At 41.0% G+C, this 22,354-nt stretch overlaps 2 long non-coding RNA genes across 3 annotated transcripts; both read right to left on the reverse strand.

The window, feature by feature from the left end:
- Positions 1-8,032: 8,032 nt before the first annotated feature.
- Positions 8,033-14,406, reverse strand: LOC142407204 (uncharacterized). 2 transcript variants are annotated; one of them, XR_012774836.1, is made up of 5 exons: positions 14,028-14,406; positions 13,134-13,288; positions 12,818-12,985; positions 12,046-12,156; positions 8,033-9,175 (listed from the first exon to the last, which is right to left on the reverse strand). It is a non-coding gene; the product is annotated as an uncharacterized LOC142407204 (long non-coding RNA). The 2 variants fall into 2 exon arrangements; XR_012774835.1 differs by having other exon boundaries at positions 8,033-12,156; positions 14,028-14,397.
- A 1,033-nt stretch (positions 14,407-15,439) lies between these two features.
- Positions 15,440-16,507, reverse strand: LOC142407205 (uncharacterized). Its single transcript, XR_012774837.1, has 3 exons — positions 16,455-16,507; positions 16,250-16,349; positions 15,440-15,539 (listed from the first exon to the last, which is right to left on the reverse strand). It is a non-coding gene; the product is annotated as an uncharacterized LOC142407205 (long non-coding RNA).
- Positions 16,508-22,354: the final 5,847 nt, after the last annotated feature.

Below are 22,354 nucleotides of genomic sequence, written 5' to 3' on the forward strand. Positions count from 1 at the left end.
TGGCAATATTCTTATATAGACTTTTCCTCAGCAATGCTTTGCTACCCCTTGACAATAGTGTTTGAGGAATAAATGACTGAGACAGAACAGTTGTTTATTGTGTGTGGTTTTTTTAACCTGAACCATGGGAAATATCAAAGATGAGGTACATGAATCTATTGCACTTGAGATGGGTGGGGATCCAAATCCCTGCGCTCACCAACTGACTGCAGATATCTCAAGTTTGTCACTACTTCACAAAAGCAATCAGCTAACTGCCTAATAAAAATTGCGATCGGGTATTTGCTGCTCACATTTTCTTTTTCAGGTCACAGACATTAGAAAACTCTTTTTTTCTTCTCTGTCATGTCATTTTTGTACTTTATAGTGTATTGCATAAACTAACCCAATATGTAGGCAGCACCCTGCCTTGGTGTAATATCAAATGCTGAAATGTTAAAAGGAAAAAAAAATCCTCTGTGACTCTTACCAGCCAAGAAAAAAAGAGATGAGGAAAAGTAACAGGAGATTTATGAAAGTTCATGGTACACTTTGATGAATGTGTGGGCAGGTAGTTTTGCACACACTTTGGAATATGTTGTCTGTTACAGAGAAATTTATGCATCCCAGGATTGACTTGGAATGATCAGTGTTGGGGAGTTGTTGAGACTTGACTGGGCACTTGGTAACGTTAACATTCATCTGGAGCCGCTGCACTCTCTTTTGCTGAGCTTTTCCAGATTGACACCATTTTAAATAATATCCCAGTGTAGCTATAGACAATGTGCATGATTTCAGAAAAAAGCATGTTAATAGCAAGCAGGGGAAACTGTCATTTGGTATAATTCAATCCTCTTTTTTAACTCTAGAGTTCTTTTAAATTATTGTTCCTTGTTTCATAAAGACTGGAATTTAATTTTTTCAAGCTGGGCTTCCCAGGCTATTTATGAAATTTAATGGCAGCACCTTTAGAAACTTAAATATTTAGGGTTTGCATGTGGGTGTGCATGTGTGTGCACTTCAGAGTCAAAGTTACAGGCTTGAGAGTTCTGTCTAAATTTTACCTTTTTAAAGTCAGAATCTGCATTTATCTGATATATCTACCAGCTGCAGCACGGACAGTTTGTTATGTAATGCATGAATAAGAGATGGATGCATTTGTGAATAACAAAGCCAAGAGTTAATACTTTAGAAGGGAATATAAAGTACAGTAAGAAAAGCAAATATGCAATTTTTATCAGTCTCCCACTAATATTGGTACTGTCGATCTAGACTATAATGTCTTTGAGGATTAAATAAATGTGTCAGTTCATCTGAATGACTGAGTGAATAATGTATTAACGTGCATTTGATGTGCACATTTACAAATATGTATCTGCCAAGCCCAGTAAAAAAATCTCTTCTACAGAGATTCTCCTTTTTCAGAAATGATACCTCTTGAGGCATTAGAAACAAACAGAACTTTTCCCTCAAGCTCTTATAGTCCCTCTTCACCCTCCAAAGTAATCAGATAAACATTATTGACATGTCAGCGAATTCATCATTAAATAATCTCTAACTTCCATCACTGTAATAGCAAGGTGTTTCAGAGAACTTAAATGAAAGAAGCCTGCAGGTTAAGGGGAAGACTTTGTTCAGTCATGCAAGACGTACATAATGTGGAAGAAAGCATCTGAAAAGACCCTGAGCCTTTTGAAAAATCTTTAACTTCTGACCAACAGAAAAGAAGCATATTTTGCATTTTGTCATATTTATCTGTCATGCCTCTCTGCTCAGTGCTAGTATCTGTAACTGCTTCTGCAGCAGGAGTCACGGCCAGTTCTACTACAAGTTCTCTGCCACCAGTACACTCTCAAATACTCACCAGCTGTTTTGCTCTGAAAAGAAAAAAAAAGACAACCTGGTGTTGTTACCAAATGCCAAGACCCTAGTTGAGATGCAGACAATGTCTCCAGGCTCCCATTATGTTGCTTCAGCCCTGAGCTCTGAAGAGTATCGATAAGGGGCACAAAATAAAACAGGGAAATCAAGAGACGCTGAGTAATAGACCTTTGAATCTTTGTTATTGTTAGATTTACAAATAACACAAACTGGTTTGGGTAGGGAAGGGAAATCAGTTTGCCGTTCAGCATTGGCCTTGATACAATATCATTTCTCATATGTGGAAAAAAGCATATCTGAACACTGAGAGTCATCCTGGTACAATGAAAGTGAATAAATCATGGCTGCTGTATTAAAGGGTCAGCCTCTCCATAGCCATGTAAAAGGGTGAGCAGTGTTCATGCTAACGTAAAGCTTATCCACCTGAATGCATGGTGTATTATATGTGCTTTGAAAGAGAATAGTTTTGTGTCCTGAGTATTTTCTGTCTTGCAAGATCCTCTTTCCTTTGTATCAGGCATTTTTCATCTCTTTATATTTTGCCTGCAGCCAGTAAAATCTTATGCTTTTGAACCCAAATGAAGATTTACACAGAAATTCTGGATTTTGAACAAAAAAACTCCAGAAGCTGAAAGCCTATTTTGTGTGGATGTCAGTTTGTGCGTGTTTGCATGCAATTTTTCAGCCTTCTAGAAAAAATGTATAGTTACTTGCTCTTAAAAATGTCACCGAACCCAAAACATTTTAAGCAAAGCATACTATGCTTCACTAAAAACCAAAAAGATTTCATCCTAAATGCTCATAATTGAAACCCTTTCCTGGAAGAGATGCCTGGCACTCATCCAGCCACAGGGCTTGCCAATCTTTGTCCCTGGGCACTGTCTGTCTCTGAGGGATGTCTGGGACTGCTGCGCCTTTTCCTAAGTCCTTGCTACATCACTGCCCTTTACCCATTCCGACAAAACTGTGGCGGCATGGTAGTTCCACCTCCCTGTCCCACTGGTGCTAGCTGCTGCCGTCCCCAGAGCAACAAGCTTCAAAATGCAAAATAATTGGAATAATCACAAAGTCACTTTAGGGCAATTGTTTTAGATGAGTTGTAGACTTAGACGGACAAAATTGCGTTGCTTAGTTCAGATCAAATTTTCAGCATCTCTGTACAAAAATGAAAGCTAAAAATAATGTATTCAAGGAAAAACTGTGGTTTTGCCATCTTTGCATGTCTCTGTAAATACATGGGCTTACTGTGCCACTACTGAACCTGGAACTCAGTCGTCCAAACACGTCCTTGGCTTCAGGTAGGGTTGTTATCTGCCTGCTTTCCAATCACACTGCCCAGTTTGGCCCACATAGACTGATCTGTGCCTGCACAGCAGCCCTTTGTCTGAAGTGACTTGGGTTTTGTATTTCCAAGGTAGCAACCCTAGATGGAACAATAAATACTCTTTTCTGGCAACATTTTTCTCCTTAAGATGGCAGCTTGCATCCTGTTATTTTTAAGGTAGTCCACTGAAGCAGGCTATTGCTTTGAGGCAAAACCACAAGGAAGCCAGCTCTTTACCAGTTCCTGGGTAAAACACACCACGATTTCCCACCAGACTGGTATTACAGTAGAGATTTAATCCTTTCCCAAAAGATCCATCTTTCTTGAGCCCCAGTTCCAACCAGTAAAGTAAAGGATGGGTCAACCAGAATTAAAAAAAAGAAAACAGACGTGGCTCTTTGCAGCTTGCAGTCCTGATATAACAGCCTCCCCAGCCTCTGGGGGATCAGGTAACAATGGGGTTTGATAATACTGCCGGAGTTTATTTGAGGGATGTTGACAAGCCTAATTGCTTGGCAGCTCGGAGCAGCTGTAGGGCCCCTGGCTGGTCTGAGGGGGGGCATTAACTCTTGGCTTGCCTGTGGGGTTCCTCATCACAGCTGAAACACTGCCTGAGAGAGGGTTACTGTGACACCGAGCTGTGAGAAACACTCCTGGAAAGCATTCGAGTCCAAAATATGGGAAGTGACTAAGAAAGATACTGAGAGCACGTAACGGTACTAGAAGAATGAATAATGGATTGTAAATGGATCGCAGGTCTAGAAGTGGGCTTTCTGCATGAGTTCCCTGCACATTTAAAGTAATGTGCAGCAGTGTCAGTTCTTGCCACAGAAGCTTTTTCCTGTGTTATCCAGATAGCTAGTTGCCTGAAAAGAAAGACCAACCAAGGCAAAAAAGCCATGACAAATCATTTCTCTAACAGAGACAATGAGTCAACTTCCCTCAGCAGTCTCTCCACCATTTATTTTTACTTTTCACTGAACTTTGATTTTTAAAGCAAATGGGAAGAATATATTTAATATTCTACCAAGAAACAGAAGTGAATGGGGAAACATAACTCAACACCAGCATTGCTGACTGTGATATAAAACATTGCAGATGTCAGAATCTGCGTCGTGTCCACTTTGTGTTCTACCCTAGTGGAAATGGGTCATTTGCAAGTCTAGCAGCAGGTATATAGCTGTAACATGGCAGAGTAAAGTTGCTGTGGGAGTTTCAGCTATGTGTTTCCAGATTATTTTAATGAAAGTGAAGTCTCCATTTTGCATTACAGTGGTGGTTTTCCAAACAATGTACTTATCTGATGTGGAAAATAAAACATGCAATTGTACAATTGTTTTGGAACACAATAAAACTGCAATTCTCATTATGCAGTGACCATTTAATACAGAAATCCCTGAATCATGTCTTAAAATTTTGCATTAGTACTTGGCATTTTCTCATTTCACGGCTTGTGCTAGCAGAAGCCTGAATAGCCAGAAGTTTAGCAGAAACCAAGAAACCTGCAACTCTTCATCATCACTGCCAAAAGGTCTGCATGGTGTTAGCCACAATGTCTTGCTTTTCTCAATTCTGTGTCAGTTGGGAAACAATCCTTAAAATTTGGCATGCAAGGGCAGCTCTACGTCAGCCCACTTGGCACAACTATCCCAGGCCCAAAGGATCTCTAGGATTACTATCTTTCAGAGAGACTCCAGCTGTGGCATACAGTGTTATGACTTCTCCCTGCTGTGTACATGTGCTGTCCACTTTTCTACCTGGCCCAAAACATGTGTGTCATCTCCCAGTAAGTGTCAAAAGGAAACATATTCCTTCCCTTAATTATGAATCTCTTCTTCACCTTGATTTTATCCTTATTTAAGCATTTAGGATAGTGTTTTGAACCCACTCCTGCAACATTTCTTCATGAAATCAGGCGTTTCAAGTCTGTATCATCTGTATGTTCTGTACATAAGAAAGATTTTGGTTTAATTCTTTTTACTGATAGTGGGCCTTCAGTGCAAGGGTTTCCAACATATGAGCTGTAAACCCTAGGGGATCTGTGAGCTATTTGTAAGGAATGCCTAAGAAAAGCAAGTATATTGCAAATAATTATATTTTCTTTGCAAGCATCTGAACATTTACTAGAAAAATTTTCAAGGGTTACAAATCAGACAAGGTCAAGAGCTACTGCCTTAGTGTATTCTTTCTGGGAATGTAATTCAGATATGCTTGCCGAAAAGATGACTCCCTGAGCTCTGAGAACACTGAAAGCTTCCTTTGCACAACTCATGTGATTTCTTTGTATTTGGCTTGGATCAGTGAATCCCACACAGTGCATCATTTCTGATAGGAATGGCCAAACGTGCTTATATATCAATCCACACTGTCTGCTATTCAGGGAATATTTTGGCCACACCTCTCTTTGGTGCAGACCTTTGGATTTTTCCTTTTGTGATTTGCAATGCTGACTTCTGTTTTCTTGGCAATGGGTAAACTCTGAATATGACAGAGCTATTTTTAGCTGTACATCAACACATTTCCAGTACCCATATACAAGCTAATATATAGGAGGAGACAAGATTTTAGATAGCTAGTAAACTCAAGTTGCTTTTACAGGCTCTCATGGCTGGCAAGCTAACTGCTTGTTTTGCACTAAGTAAAAAAATACCTTCCTATCTGTTTTAAATAGTCTCTCCTTTCATCACTTCTATCAGAGAAGAATACTTTGTCTTTGTTTACTAGGTGTCTTGTCCTCTTAAAGTGCTGAGAGGATTGATAAAAGCTAATGAGTTCCAGCATTTAAGATACAGTAAATGACACAATTACCATCTGTGTATTAATGTACATCAAGGTGATTAATTTTATTTTCTTCCAGCTCAGTGAAAAAGAGCACAGTAAGGTAAAAAGGGCACTGGATTCCCAATGAGTATTTTCTCCTGCATCAATATTTTTCTTTCACCCGGGACAGTTTTGCTTTTGATCAATTTTTTTGAATGCAGATCTTAATTCCAGGCAACCCTACAACATGAGCCACCCAAAATGCCATTTATGCCAAGATACCAGAGGGCCACAAAACTCAATCTGCCAGCAGTGTCCATGTAATTTCTAGGGCATAGTAAAAGCATACAGTGCTATGTAGTGCTTGGAGGACTTAGACACACAGTGCACATTAAAAGTAATGCCTGCTTACTTGTGTTCCCTTTGACCATAAACAGTTTTGTTCCCAAGTGGCATGTTAAGGACAAATAACTGCTTGAAACATTTCCAGGTAAATACTTTGAGGCAGCACTAATTTGAAACACCAGAGATCTGCTCAAAAATAACCTGAACACCTGTGTAGAAATCCTACACCTGGCCCTTGCTCCTTATGTGGCTCAGAGTCAGTTATTTGCAATTCTTCACGTCAGTCGACCCATCCAGAAGACTGGGACAGCTATAGCAATTCCTGCAACAGCCAGGGATTGATTACTCTAGCCTTCATTTGCTGGTGCTTATGAAGTACCTTAAAAGCACATGGCTGAAGAAGAACTGAAATTTTATTCTGTCATTAACTCACCCTTTGGCTTTGAGCATATTATTTACATTCCTTGTATCTTCCGTGAAATGGTCAGAGGCAAGGGGCTTCTGAGGCATGCACTGGCCACAGTCACCTCATGTGAGAGCACGGACTCCTTCCAAAGCAGGGCAGTCCATTACAGTTTCCTTCTGCAAACAGGGGGAAAGGGAGAGCGTTAAGTGGACACGGCGTGGTCAGGCAAGCCCCACAATCTGCCACGATCCCCCCATTTCCCAGCTCTCCCAAGGCAATGTGAAAAGCTGCTTACATGCTTTGGCACAAGGAGCTTGCTCCGAATGGTATGTCACTGGCCCACACCTGGCCTACGTTCCCTCCGCATCCCTACAAGCACCAACACCCGCTCTAACTAAATACACTGGGGCCTGCGTATACCACTGAAAGAAGGGTCTTTCCATAAAAAAACCCAAACAAAATGGGGAATGTCACAAAAGAAGGGCGCTGGGCCCCCTCAGGCCGTGTCGACCCTGAAGAGAGGCCTGCAACCGCCTGTTCGTTGCCAGGCCTGGCTCCTCAGGGAGGCTCCCGCTGGCTCTGCCCGAGGAAGGCCTCCCCAGACCAGAGGAAGGCCTCCCTAGACCAGGCCAGCTCCTCGTCCCTGCCTGGCAGCCCTCCGAAATAATTCGTGCCGTAGCCAGCAGATGTCAGCAAGTGATAACAAAAAGCAGGCCGAGCCTCGCAGGAGAGTGTGAATTTGGGGTTCCCCGTACCTGGCGTGCACAGAGGCCTCGGGGTGTGCCTGCACATCCGGACGCCCAGAGTAAGGTGCCCCGAAATCCTCCCTGCGATGCCCCGGGCCCGCGACAGGCCGGCCACCGCTTGGAGGACCCAGGCCGTCTGGGGCCCAAGGGGTGTCCTGGGGCCGAGGGGCTCGGGGCAGGCGGCTGTGGGGTGCTGGGTGGGACACGCAGCCTCTGAGGGGAGCGAGCAGCGGGGTGCGCTCCTGCCGGTGGCATCGCAGTCTGGAGAAGGAGCTGTGCCCACCTGCAGGCACCTGCCAGCTGCTTTCTGTTTGCTTGATCCCCTCCCAAAAACTGCTCGCCATCCTTGAAATGAGGGGAGCTGCCGTGATGCTGACATGGGGCCACCTGCGGAAAGAGGGGTACTGCCCAACAGGACACAAAAGCATCAGGTGAGCCAGGCCCGGTGAAGACAACATGCCTGCTACATCTCCACTAATAAATGAAATGTGCCCAAAGCACCAGTCCTTGGGAGCATTCGCTGGCACGGCTCACTTTGCAGTATACAAATAGCCAGTACGTCTCTGGACCTGCTGATGAACCACTGTTAAGAAGAACAAACAAAAAAAACCCCAAACCGTAAGGCTCTATCCCAAAAGTCTTACTGCACAGATTTAAGAATCACCTCAACTGGCAAAATAGCATCACAGTAATGCCCGTATAATGGTGCTTATATCAGTGTAGTGTACTTTTATATAGGTTTAGATTTTGATATAGCTACAGCCAGAAGTGGAAATGGGAATGCATTCAACTGAACAACATACTGATCCTCTGCAAAACATCAATATATCTGCCAACACTCTTCAGAAACTCTACTTAACATAAGCAGCAAGTTTCATATCAGAACTTTGTATCAGCTGCTGGGTATAAGAGTAGTTTAGTTCTTACTGTGGTTTTAGTGCCCCAGGTAGTAAATGTGAGCAGGATCCCAGACCAACATCCTGCAAGTTATTCACTGACTGCTAACTCTATTCTGGCCTCACTAGCAGAAATAAGGGTGAGGTAGCAAATTTTAATTCTTTTTGTACTTCTGGATGAACAACTCATCCCCTCATCACGGAAACTGAAGCCGTGTGAGCGTTGACAAGGCATGTGGAAAATTGCTGTACATTTGCTAGGATTTTGAAGTGAAGCCTCACAACTAAGCTTGGAGTAATCTGTGTTTGCACTGAGCTCTGCAGGCCTTCAGGAAAGCAGAATAAAATCCAATGTCCTGGAGCCTGCAACTGAAGTTTCGAGTCAAGCGCTGAACCCTGGAGGCAGACAGGTCAGCACACACCAAGAGACAGTGGTGGGTTTAAGTCTGCTTTGTGGCTCTTTGGAAAAATACCTACTTTTTTCACTTGGGGCCACACATAATGTTGTTACTCAGATTTCCAGCCTTTACACAAGGACTGGAAAGCATCTGATTAAAGCAATCAAATTACAGCAGCATTTGATTAAAAAGCAATGAAGGAATTTTTTAAATAGAAATAGAAGGCATTCAAGTGGCATAATACAAGGGTCTGGCCTTGCACCTTTAAAATTGCCTAACTTCTTTTCTTCATATTGGGCTTTCAACTATCCACAAAGAAATCTTTCTCACATAGCTCAACCCTCTGATTTCACTGAGCCTGTGTGTGTGAGCTGGATAACTTACATTTTTTGGCCCCGGTTTGAAACTCCTCATTTCAGGTGGTTTGGAATTATCCGAGCCTGAAAATGGATTGGAACTTATGCAGAAAAATGGTATTTTTCATACGAGTATGCCAAAGGCTTTGCCAATTCCGCCCCAGCTGTCCGAATTGTCACCAGGCACAGAAAATACCAGCCCCAAAGGAATTGCTCCTTGACATTTATGGGCTGCTAAAGTGAGGTAAGACCAAACCCTTCTGCCCTGGTCCTCTCAGGGAGTTGTCCAGGCAGGGAGCACTTCATCTGTGCGTAAACCAATGAAGAAGGTGAACGTGGATGAGAATAAAAATGTTGAAATTCATCAGTGCAAATTCTAGATGATGTCAGGAAGTTATAGGAAATTCCCTACTCTAAACCTATGTATGGAAGGAACACAGGGAAATGGGCAATGTGGCCAAAGGGGCTGGAGATCATCTAGCAACACCTATTGCACTGGATTTAAGTCCATTTGGACAGAGAAGAAAGTCTAAAACACAGGCTGGGTTAAAGAAGCTCCAAAAAGATCTATAATTTCAGGAGCAAAGGACATAAAAATTTTGCTGAATAAAACTTATAAAATCAAAGTTGGAAATCAATAAAATTTGGTTTAAAGACCAACTCATGGTATTTTACATCTTATTATTAATTGGGGTAGCCAATTCTTCAGGCTCCCACATGCCCATGGTGCACTAATAACAAGTAACCCGAAGTCAGAAGATATCAGTAACATTAATATTTACCTCAGTAAAACAAGGCAGAGCAGGTTCCCAGGGAGGCTGTTACATAACTTGGTATTTTCTTTTATGCTAAATTGCTATTGCTACAGTAACCCCAAGAAAACACAAAACCAAGGATGTTTGCACAGGTGCAGCTGTGTTTGTTATTGCAGGGTTTCTGCCGAGGACTGCAGCACGGAGGAGTGGATACAGGTGCTGGGTGCCAGCAGGGCCCAGCAACCGCAACGTGGCTCCCTGTCATCCGACCCCGTCGCCCCCTGCCCCTTACCTTCCTCTGAAAATACCTCTGTGACGTTGGGCTATTTATCGCAAAACTTAGCAAGGGGGGCTGTAATTTGAGGAGCTTACTGGTGCCAGTGTGAGTTTTTCCATAGGGTTTCCATAGGGTTCAGACCCAGTTCTTAAGTCCTTATTTGCCTGTCCATCTTATTCGTTGTAAACTTAAAAACATGTACTTGCAGGATTGAAGCAGGTGTTTCGATTGCGTGGCTGAACAGAGAGGCATTTAAATGCATGCTTAAAAGATTTGTGGAACTGAGGCCTGGAAACCCCCCAATTTCTCCTCAGCATGAAGGAAGAATCAACAAATGACACGAGAAGTTAGTCACGAAGTCCAGAGAATTACCTTCCCCTCCCTGAAAGGAAATTCAGAGAAGAGGAAAGAAAAAGAAAAACAAACCCAAAACTCTCCTCTAGCACTTCATTTTTACAGAAAATGTCCCCGGTTTCCAGAAGAGTTTAATCTCTTTTCCAGTATCCGCCAGAATAACAACCTTTCTCAAAACACCAGCACAGATGCAATGTCAGATGCGATGTTCTGACAAAGCAGGAAACAACCTTCACTGTCCAGCAGGAAGAAGGTCAGATCATCTTGCCCCTCTTTCTGCTTGGAAAACCCAACACCACTGTAAGAACTCTGCTCGGATGTGAAAATTTTCCTTGTCCCATGGCTGCTCTTCTTTCAGCATGTGGAGATGGACCTACCTCAACCAGAAAAGCTCTGGGCCTAACGAATCCCTGGCATGATACTGCAGAATGTCCATTATATTCTTTCTATATATTTCATTCTTAGGAATCTCCCTGTCTTTCGGCTTAAACGTCATGTTCTTCCTCCTTTAATTACAGATATAACTCTAAACTATGAGTTATTTCTCTAGTCCGGAATGTATCGGATATTTTAATTTTTCTTGTGGGATGTTTGACACCAGGAGGAAGAGCAGCACAGTTCTCCAAAGGCACCATTCAGCATTTTACAGTTCTTTCCAACTTACTATTCTCTATTCACACTATTTAGGTCTTTCACTGTTCCTTTCTTTGTGTTGTCAGATGTCTCTTTTGGTGAGTGAATTAACTCTAATGGAAAGTTCTTTCAGCTGTTTTCACCACTCCTGCTCTATTTTTTTTTCCAGACAAATCAAGGGTACATCTCAGCTGCTGATGCACAGTTCCCAACAGCCCTTAATGTCCAGGAAAGCAGGCGTTTTGGCAGTGTCCCTTCACCCATGGAAATGGAGTCACCCATGGGTTTCTTCAAATTTTTCCAAGGATTCCCAGAAATCCATTATCCCTTCTGTCCTTCTCACCTCCCTCTGACCACACTGGAGTCATCCTGAGCCCAAAACCCAGTTCAGGAAGGGTGAGAACAGATCCTTCAGGAATCTCAATGTTTGAGTGCTGATGGCAAATAACTCAATGTGCCGTAAGACATGAAATATTTTATGACTGAAAACAAATTTTAGTGGGAATCCTCCAGAAACATGAACAGCAAGGGACTACCTTGGATGCAGTCCTGTCTTCCATCAGGCACTATGTGTTGCTACTAAATGGATGGAGGTATTGGAGTTGCTATTTCGGTCTTGATACTACACACTCCTCAGATTTTGCTCGTGCTAAGCAGCAATCCAAATACCTTTATGAATTTTGGCTGTATTTTAGGATGTGATACAGGTTCAACATATACTTGTGTGTCTAAAACAGTAAGAAAAATTATTCTTTGCGATACCTGGGATCCCATTGCAAGGGAATGCTTGAGGAATCCTGATATTTAAGAAGAGGGTGAGATTTCTAAAGAACTGGCAATGTGGCAAGACTGAAGCAGGACCAAAGAGGAAAGACATCAACGCTCTTTGAGACATTGAGGTTTATATCATAAGCCTAAGATGAACTGGAATTTACCTAAAGGTCTGAAGAAAAAACAAATAACTCCTTAGAGCAAAGCTGTGTGTACTCTCTCTTCATCCCATGTCAAGCCTAGTGAGTTCTGTGATTCCTGAACAGCTATTTTACCTGCATTTTTTAAAAAAATTATTCTTTATAATGTTTATATAACAAATTAACATTTAAAATTTTGAGGAAAAGACAACTTTTCTATGATTGTGTTGTTTGTACAATCTCAGAGAGCTTTAAAATTATCAAAGTTGTAGTGAAATAGTAGCTACATCAGGCCATTACCATGCAGCTGTCTAAATATTACAAATGAAGGTAGAACATATCCATAAAAATAGAAAAATATGGATTACGGACTCATTCTTGTAGAGGACACTCTCAGCTTCTACAAATTTCATTAAGGGCTAGATTGTGATACTCTTACCCATGTCAAGTGATGTCTTAATACTTCATTCCAATGGGATAACTCAAAGAATTAGGTACTATTCAACTTGAGAAAGGTATCACAATCTAACCTTAAAAACTGAGTGCTCTTAATGCACAATAGCACCAGGCTCATTAAGGAGAAAATTAATGTTAGACTTTTGAGATGAATAATATTCATTGTTTTCCATAAATGATATTTTCTACCAAAAATCATCCGAGAAATTGCTTAACTTATATGCGAAATCCTCTGGGGGGAGGGGAGAATAGCTCCAGTTTCACTGCCTAAGTGTCTGTTCCATTTAAAGGATATTAGCTAGCCAAATGAAAAATGCATGAATCAATCAGCAACAAGGACCTTGATCTCCGAATGAGACAATGCTGAGCTTTGAGATTTATGGTCTTGCTTCCAGAATTCCATTATTTGGAGGAACAACAACATCAGATGACATCAGAATAGCGAGTGTTCTTCTTTTCCTTTCTTTTCCTGTTGATCACAAGATGCTGACTTCTGTGTCATTCACCCCTGTCAAATGAGTAAATGTTCAGTGCTTTAAAACATTACCACATGCATGCTCAGTTCAAAATAAAATGAGAATGTCTTGAATGGAAGGCCATTATTGCCGCTTGCATTTTGCACTGCTGATTAGTTTATCCACAGAGCAATTACTTACTGCTTACTTTTCTCCCCTGTTTCTTCTGCAGGCAGAATTCCTTTTGATTTTTACACATAGAAAACATATTGTTGGGAGTCATACTGCACTGACGTAGAGCAGACAAGGATTTCATTCTAACCACTCGTGATTCTTGTTTTCATTTCCCTGGACAACTGCAGAAAACATAATAGAGTTGCCCCTTAACTTTATGGTATCTACAGCAGGTGAAGTTCCTTAAGACATTGCTGCCTGACAAGACCTGCCTAACAGGCTTAAACCCTTCTGCCGTAGTGCCAAAAGTGAGAGAAGGTAACGAGGGGATTGATTTACTGGAGGAGGCAAGAGGGACTCACATTAACACTGGCTGGACATGGGGACACTATCACACAATGTGATATGCTTGTGACCATACAGCTGTGGGGTGTCCTTCCCCATTCGGGCTGGAGTTGTGTATCTTACTAGTGAGAAGTAAATCCTGTTTCAGCCTGATCGCACAAAGTATGCGGAGAACCAGCAGAGCATAGATGGGGCCTTTTCTAGAGGCCAGGTCCAGACCAACCTCTGGATTAAAAAAAACCCCAAAGCTCTTATGCCACCTTGAACATCACCAAAACACTCTGGTTACATGTATATAGAGAAATGGGTAGAGATAGATAAAGACTGGATGTAAATACTAAGAGGATAATATGTTCAACATACAGATTATTAGTAGCTATTTATAACATTAGTTCTGATACTCCTTTTAGCATGCAGCCATATATATACATTTCTGGTAAGAGAAATAGGCAAAAGAAGTTTATTGTGAAAATACGCATACACTTGAAAATGGCAGCAAAGATCAGATGCAAATACAGCCCTAAACTCTCTCCAGACTAGGGGATATTTGGATTTAGGCTTTGTTTGGTGCCTTACCTTGCACGAATGGCTCCTCTCTGGGGCTCTGTCCCTTCTGCAAACATCACAGCATAGCTCAGCCAGTGAGGCAGGAAGGAAGGGTAAAGGATATATCAGAGATAGGGATGCCCTTGCTCCCTTACTTCAGCAAGTATGGGTTATTCAAACCCTTGATATAATCTTAAGACGCGTCAAGTTAACCAGCTAAACCTCTTTCCCTGATGACACTATCCTCATTTGGGATGGCAGTGAGTTTAATACAGAATATATCGTTAGGGAGGTAAAGCAAGAATTACATCACTTCAAACCTCCTCACATTTCAGCAGTGACTCAGTAACTGGTTATCTGCAATGAAGATCGCATCCAGAATGAAGCCACAGCTCTGTATAAGAATGTGTGTATAAAAAAATAAATTCCAGTGTTAAACTGCAAAAGCAACAACCTCATTGGCGTAGAATCTCTTCTCGGCAGCTTTGTACATCCTCTTGCAAATAAATCTGCACAGAACATAACTTACTTATTCTACTAGCATAGAGAAAACACCTCCAAAGAAATTGGTATATATGCTTGCTAAAAGATAATGCATCTTCTTTATTTGGGTGCCATATCCAGTAACAGGAGCAAAAAAATACACATAAATGTTAGACCTGAGAAAAATGTAGTAATAGACCTGTTGATAAATCTGTTACTTCTACACTACTAGTTGACATGTTGTTGTAAAAAAAGTCAAAGCACTGATTACTAACCTGCAGCAGTGGTGTAGTCTGTAGCCATGAATGTATTGTCTCATCTGCCCGGTGTTCTTTGGAGAATGATCCAGTGTGCCACAGACAGAAAGTCATTTGGTTCTCAGTAAAAAATCCACATCTCCTAGCAGGAACATAATTTAAACCAAGACTGATTTCTCCCACAGATCACTTAAACATATATTCTAATCCCCTTTCAGCCTGAATATTTATAACATATTACAACTGCATTTGCTTTCCTGGAAAACCTTTTGTTTACTGTGTCAGGATACATTTTACAGATCTTATGATGAAGAATACAAGGAGAAAGCAACTGTTTTCAATACTTCTGACTTGATGCAAAAGCCATTGGAGTCAATATAGGAATTCCTCCCTGGTTTTGGTGAGTTTAGGAAAATGGACATGGGAAAATTCTGAAAATATGACAGCTAAGAAACTGTCTTGCTTGGAAAAATATTAGATTTAATAATAAAAAAAAAGTCAGACGTTGTCCATTTTGTATACTTTGAAGAAGTTATTATTATTTATTAGCATTACTGGGGATGCTTGCTTAACAAGAAATTCTTATGTTTTCAGAGTTCACTTGCTCCTGCTGTTTATAGGAGCAGTTTGCTGAGACCAGCAGTCCTCCAGCTTTTCAGGTCATTTATTTCAGACAAACCAACCTTTCCCCATCTGGCTACCGCTGCTGCTGTCCTGAGTGATGTGGCCATATAGAAGGCACTTCAATGTAGGACATCATGGCATTGTCTGGTGGTGGTTAGCTGATGACTCAGTGCCATTTCTAGGAAAAGCAAGTGACAGACAAACCCACCTGTGTATCTCATACATACCCAGGTGAATCATGTTTTGGAGAGAGAGTTAGAGATAAGGGAATGGACTGCACATGAGCTCAAAATGAGCTTAGCCTTAAAGAAAAAGATCCCCATGCTTTATGGCCTTGGGGAATTAGAAGGTCTGTACAGCTTCAGGAAGAAAAATACAACTCAGTGCAAGGGGAAACAGTGAAGGTCAGCAGGAACTACAGTTTCCATTTGGTGGGAAATTCTACCTTTTTGAAAGTGTTTTCCCTATTCTGAAACAGAATAAAATTTCTTCCCAAGTTTTCCTTGAAGTAAAACACTAACAGAAAAAAGTATTTTAGATTTACCCAAATGCTTTGCTTTGACTTTGAATTTTTAAGACATTTGAATTAAAATACATTTTGAAATGAAAATAAAAATGTAACATCTTCATTTTGATCAGGTATTTTTTACATTTTTTTTGTAATCAGCTTTCAAGAAGTTAACCTTTTCCATATACAGTTTTCTATTTATTTCTGAATATTTCCAAACAGTCAGGGAAAATAACTGAGTTATTTTCCCTGACTGTTTGGAAATTTACCAAAGTTACCACAGAGCTTTTAAAATATACCCCACTGCAGCAAGTAGCTACACATACAATAAGTCTCTGCCAGTGCCGTTCTAACCTGGTTTCAGCACAAAGTTTCTTTACCTGCCTTCGTTGCTCCAAATGTTCTTCCAGACAGGTAATCTGAAGGAAGGGTCCATATGGTCTTGTTGATCACGCTCTTTTATTTATCAATAGATTTCTACTGCAAAAAAAATGATAATGTGACTTCAGTGGCCCCCTGCGGATGAAGAAATCTGGAAATCTAAAGTTAGGTTTCCCATTTTAGCAACATATTGTACTAACTTACGATGGTTTTTCTTTTAGCTAAGAGCATCACCCAATTTCCAGCATGGTTACAGCTGCAGGAAAAGACTGGCAGCTAACATAGTAATGAGTCAGTATCTATTGAGATTCACTCATTACTATTAATTTCCCTGTTGCTTCCAACTGATTCAGGAACTACTTATGGAAATTCTTCTTCTTCTGTCTTACTGAAATCCAGCACTGTTGCTGTCAAATGTGCCAACAGGCGCAGCAATGCTACTGTGATAAAATAAGTCCAATTCTATCCTAATCTTGCTTTCCTAGGGAAGAACAGAACTCATTAAATAATTATCAACTGTGACAAGAAAGTAGCTGGCCAAACACTTGCTGCTAATCTAAGCATGACAGCAGGACTATACCTTTCAAAGCAGTAATTAGCTAGATGAACAACAACATAAGTACCAGACAATGACATGGAAAGGACTGTCCCTAAAGGACAGATTCATTATACGTAGGGTTTAGTGTTTGTGTGACTTATGAATGTTATTTTGCAGTATACAATTACACTTCTCCTCTGCTGCCTTTCTCTTTGTTTTCTGCACAGTTTATGGAAGGGGACAGAGAGAAAATCCGGAGCTGAAGCCACCAGAGAACAGGTGACGGAAGCGCTGCAAGACCTTCCTTACGTTCATGAAAAAAGGGTGGCTGCACAGATCTCACGGTAGAACACCACCATCAGCCTGCACCCCCATCTTGTGGAGATAAGAAATCCAGTACTTGCACCCTGCCCTCATTTTATGCTTGGACTGGTATTCACCTACTGTTTGTAGATTAGGTCTAGTAATCCTTGTGACCTTTCTTTCTCAACAGGGCAGATTCTCAGTTGGTGTAAATTGGTGTAACGCTATTGAAGCCAGTGGAATAATATGGGTCTATCCATGGCATTCACCAAACCTGCAGTCAGCACCAGTGCTAGAGGTGTTGTCCTATCAGCTCAAAGAAATCGCAAGCCCAAACTGCTTCCATTGAACGTAAAAGGCAGGACTACGATTGCACCTAGAGACAATGCTGGAATTACACGCAGCCAAACTTATTTTCAACTGGACTGTTCAAGTGCTTAAAGTTAAGCGTACACATAAGTGTTTGCAGGATTAAAGCCTCCGTTTGGAATGACAGAGTAAATCCAAATGGAGATGGATTAGCTGGCAGGGGGCAGGTGAGGTGGTCAAAGGCACATGCAGTTTATCATATGGCTCTGTAATTTACTACATGATTATCACAACTACATATTTGGTGTGGGGATATAGATATACATGCACACATATATACACAGAGCCAAACTTTTTTGGCACGGGGGCCACACAGTCATTTCAAATCGAGACTCTGGGCTGCACTTGTTCCAGGACTGCTTGTCTGTTGCCAACACACTGAAGCGCCTCAGGCTTCAGTCTGATTCTTTGTTTGCTTGCCCATTAAAGTTCTTATCCCACAGTCCCTTTTGGCAGAAAATTTTGTTATTTCTGCTTTATGCTGGCCTAGGCCCTTCTCTTGCCTCTGTTCCTATTAACCTATAGCAGTGACAGCCAGGAGCAAACTGAAGCAGCTGGTTGGAGATGCTACTATCAGACTGCGAAACAGCTGTTGTGCAGAGGGGCCACCCTGAAAAACTTCTATTACAGCACTGCTGGGCCTATTTTGGCCATTGCAGACAGGGAATTGGGGAAAGAGAGCACTTTCATTTGCAGATATTTAATTGCTGAAAAATGTAGGGGTGTGTGCGGCATCTTTATTGGATGTCACACAGAAGTAATGCTTTCCAGGTATTTTTTTGGCACTTCACGTCATTATCCTCTTACTGCCAGCATGCAGTGGCCCCATGTTGCAACTCACTGTGAAACTGATTTCCAATTTTTCTGTTTAAATTAATATTTACCAGTTGGTTATTTTTGGCAGACTTGTATTGATAGCATTGATTCAAGACGAATAGCCAAATTCCGTTCTTGGTTACAGCAGTGTGACATCTGGAGTTAACTCCACTTTTACCAATGTCACCAAGAGCAGACGTGGTCCTTTTTCTGTCTTTTTATAGCATGACATTTGCTCTGTCCTTACCTATAGATAAGAGTTGGGCTGCAGTTTTAACTTTGGAAAAGTTGGCATACAGCATTGAGTATAGCTCTGAAATGTATTGATTGGGCACTTCTCTAAGATAGTTAATAGTACCTGCATCTTAACCTTCGGGAACCACTCACTTCAGAATATCATTATGTATGTGCAGAAATAGTTCTTACGAAAGCAGTATAAATTAGACCTTCGCTATCAGCCAAAAAAAAAAGAATTATTTGAGTACTTTTGTATCCATCATCACGCAGGTGGATTAATCACTTCAAAGTTATTTTAGCTATTTCTAAACTAACGATGTAGCAGAATCCTTGACAAGGGCATAGGACCTACATTGTAATTTGAATGGACTCGTAGCAAGTGACGTACTTGATGCAGCTGCGCAGAATTTTCTGCATGTCCTGTCGTGTGGTGGAGGCATCTCTGTAAATGTACAACAGTACACGTTGCCTACACTGAATCCACTCCATTGGATATTGATACAAGTAAATACCTCAGCTACGTCTATAGAAAAGCTATAAAATTGCGTGACAATGCCTATGTAATTGGCATGCGAGCCTAAGCACTGTTGCATTTGACTCATCTTAAGAGCTGTACTTTGAACCACATTCCTGTTTGTCATCTTAAGGGTGGGAAATCGCTAAAAGAACAAAGTCAGCCACCAAGGCTGCCCAGCTAAGTTTGCTGTGACATTGATAAATATTCAAGCCAATGTCTTTCAAATGCTATTGTGAATCACCTTTCCCTCCTTCCTTCCCCTGCTTCAGTCATCTTGCTGGCTCAGAATATTCACCTTTGTCTCAGACCTCAGCTGCCTTCACTTTATTGCATATGATTGCTATTGTCTTTGTCTCTTCTATCCGCTTCGCTGTGTCTCATTTTCCTAAAGTACCTGGCACCCACTTTTCCATAACACTGTTCCTTTGTTTCAGGAAAACATAATTTCAGGAGGCAGCAGAAATACAGTTCCAAAGGCCACAGGGTGACATCCTCTCTCACCTGATCTTTATTCATATCGGGGTTTAATGGCATTTTTTTTTTCCATTTCTCAAGCACCCTGCAACTCCCTTCCTCCCTGACAGGAAGGCACATTTTATTTCTCATAAAAATGCTTTCCTACCAATCTTCTGTTCTTCAGAAGTTTCAGAGGCCCTTCTGTTAAATGTTCATTTTCTCATGTGGCTGGACCTGTTGACCTGCTTGTGGTTTATTACTCTTTTGACATTTTTTCTCCTTCCTAAATTTGGAGGAACTTAGACCCTTTTGTCATTTCTAATCTCTGTTGTATTGGCTTCACCAGCAATCTTCCCAAACTGTTTTTAATTTTGTGGTAGGAATAATTGAGAAGTTTCAATATCTGAACTGGTTGGCTTTCTAAAAGTAGTATTTTTAACGTACAGCTAATCTTGTGTTTGTGGTTCATACATAATCTACCTGCCTGGGATATCACCAACAAAAACATGTAGTTTCTCTCATTTCTGCCAAGTCAGGAAAGGATGCTGTTATGCAGTCCTTTATGTACACTTTCTTAGCTCCTTGATGCACTAAAAAAGGGCCCTCAGTCCATTGAAATAATACAAAACCTCAGTTGCTGATGGAAGTGGTATGTGATTTTCTGTGTACATTTTACACCAGAAGGTACAGTGCCTATTGTACATCCCCATTTAAAACTTAAACACAATGGCTCATGCAGCTGGATGGTGACCTGCCAATGAAGTTTAAGACAGCATAGACTTCCACATGAATCTGCAGATTAATGAGACAGAGAACTATCTTCTTTTTTACCCACAAAAGGCTACTCGTGCATTCAGAATGTGCTGCAGACTAAAACCAAAGTTCAGCTCCCTACAGGAATAGAGAAGAAACGCGCACAGGATACACCTCAGAAACAGCCCAGCCCTTATGGAAAACTCCTGTGGAATTTAACACAGAATGATAAGCTTTCTGCAGCTTTTTTTTTTTTTTTTGTACCATCCTGTACCTCAGATACCTCTGCTATTAAATTCTATACAATGGCTCAAAAAAGTTCATGTAAAAGATGTAATGCTCCATAGGTTTTAGAGTAATTTCTGCAGTGTTCTGTTACATTTCTATAGGACCCCCTTGTTCCTATTCCAATTAAGTTATCTAGAACTTTTCATAAAAGCCCTATCTTATAACAGGCCCTTTCCTTCTCTCTCCCTTTTCCTTTAAGTATAACAAAATGTGTAGAGAGATATATATTACAATGTGTAGTTCTTACAACTCCATGATTTTAGGTGTACTACTACATGTGGCAAAGGCGTTATTTGTCTTTTGGCTAGTAAGATAAGTAAACTAGTAAGCAAAGTGTCAAAACCAGACAAATATAAATAGCAACTGCCTTCTCATCTTGATTAGGCCAATGAAACAACACTAGTGTGGAAGAGGGGGAAAAATGAGCTTACAGTCTTTTTTTATTATAATTTTGAAGCAAAGCCCAAATTATAAACACTTACATACATTTATTTGTGAATGTCCTCTCAGGGCATTATGTTGCAAGATGAAGTAAGTTGCGCAAGGGTTAATTTAGCTCCTCAGATAAATAAAAAAAGTCTTCAAGAAGTGTTTGGCACATCGTAGTCCTACAATTCTGATGTAATTCTTACGTATCTGTCCTTCTGGAATACAGCGGCAGTTGTTTTAGGTGTTGACTCAAGCAGTTCCATGAAAATGGGCTGCTTAATATTTGCCAATGGACACAAAGACAGCAGGTACTTCAAGGCTGACTAATCAGCTTTTAAGGTATTTTTGTTGTCTTTTCTTTTTTCCTCTCCTATCAGGCAAAATTTTCACAATTTGCTCTTGCCCACCTCCTACCCTCTTACGACTGCACCCAGTGAGCTCCATTAGAGTCACTGCTTCTGTGTTCCCACCCCGTTACCTCCTGAACAGCCTATGGATCCACCTAGAGAGGGGCAGATTGTGGTGGGAATTTGGACGCCGGAGATACGGACAAGCTGCTTACGCTCTGCCAAGACCCAGTGGCAGTGCCAGTGGGATGGTGATGCCGTCAGGCTGTGACCGCCTGATCACAAGCCACCCAAACTCAGAGCAAGTTAGGTTAAAAAGGAACATCTAATTTGTCTCAACAGAGGCTCAGAGAGCAGAACTCTGCACAACCCTTCATCTGCCTCTTCCTCATCCTAGGGCTTGACGGGGAGAGCTGAAACAGATTAATATGGTCCGATACCTTTATAACCAGAAGGTGGTAATCCACCATGGAAAGATAGTTCAGACTATTGTTTGAGCTAATAATTAGAGGCCAAATTAATTTAAAATGGATTGGAGAAATGGCAGTAATTTAAATAGAATACTGCATTTTAAAGGTCACCTAGTTAACTGTGTTATAACAACATTGGATTCACTAGTCCCTGTTTGTCATGGTCATGGCTTCAAATGTGAAATTGTCTTCACATATGTTGCTCAGAGGGAAGGGGGCTGCAAGAAATTCCGTATGACCTTATGATGAGCAATACAAATTACAGTGACTAAAGAGATGCTGTCTAAGAAATAGCTTTCATTATTCAGTTTACAGAGGTAGTGATCAAAACAAGTAATTCGACATCTGCCAAGGCAGATGCTGGGTATAATAAGAAGTGTATAGAAGACTAAAAGTTAAAGTAATTGAACTAGTGGAGGTCCCATGGTCTATTATTTTTTTTCTCTGCTATGAATTTCATAGAGTAACCATGTTTTAATCTTAAAGAGGCAGGAGATGGAAGCATAAAGCAAAGTGACAGGCTTTAGCTTATCAATTTGAGATAAATATTTTTAGTCACTGATTCTTGACACAAGGATTAC

This window comes from Mycteria americana, chromosome 3, assembly GCF_035582795.1.
Source record: "Mycteria americana isolate JAX WOST 10 ecotype Jacksonville Zoo and Gardens chromosome 3, USCA_MyAme_1.0, whole genome shotgun sequence".
Classification (NCBI taxonomy): Eukaryota; Metazoa; Chordata; class Aves; order Ciconiiformes; family Ciconiidae; genus Mycteria; species Mycteria americana.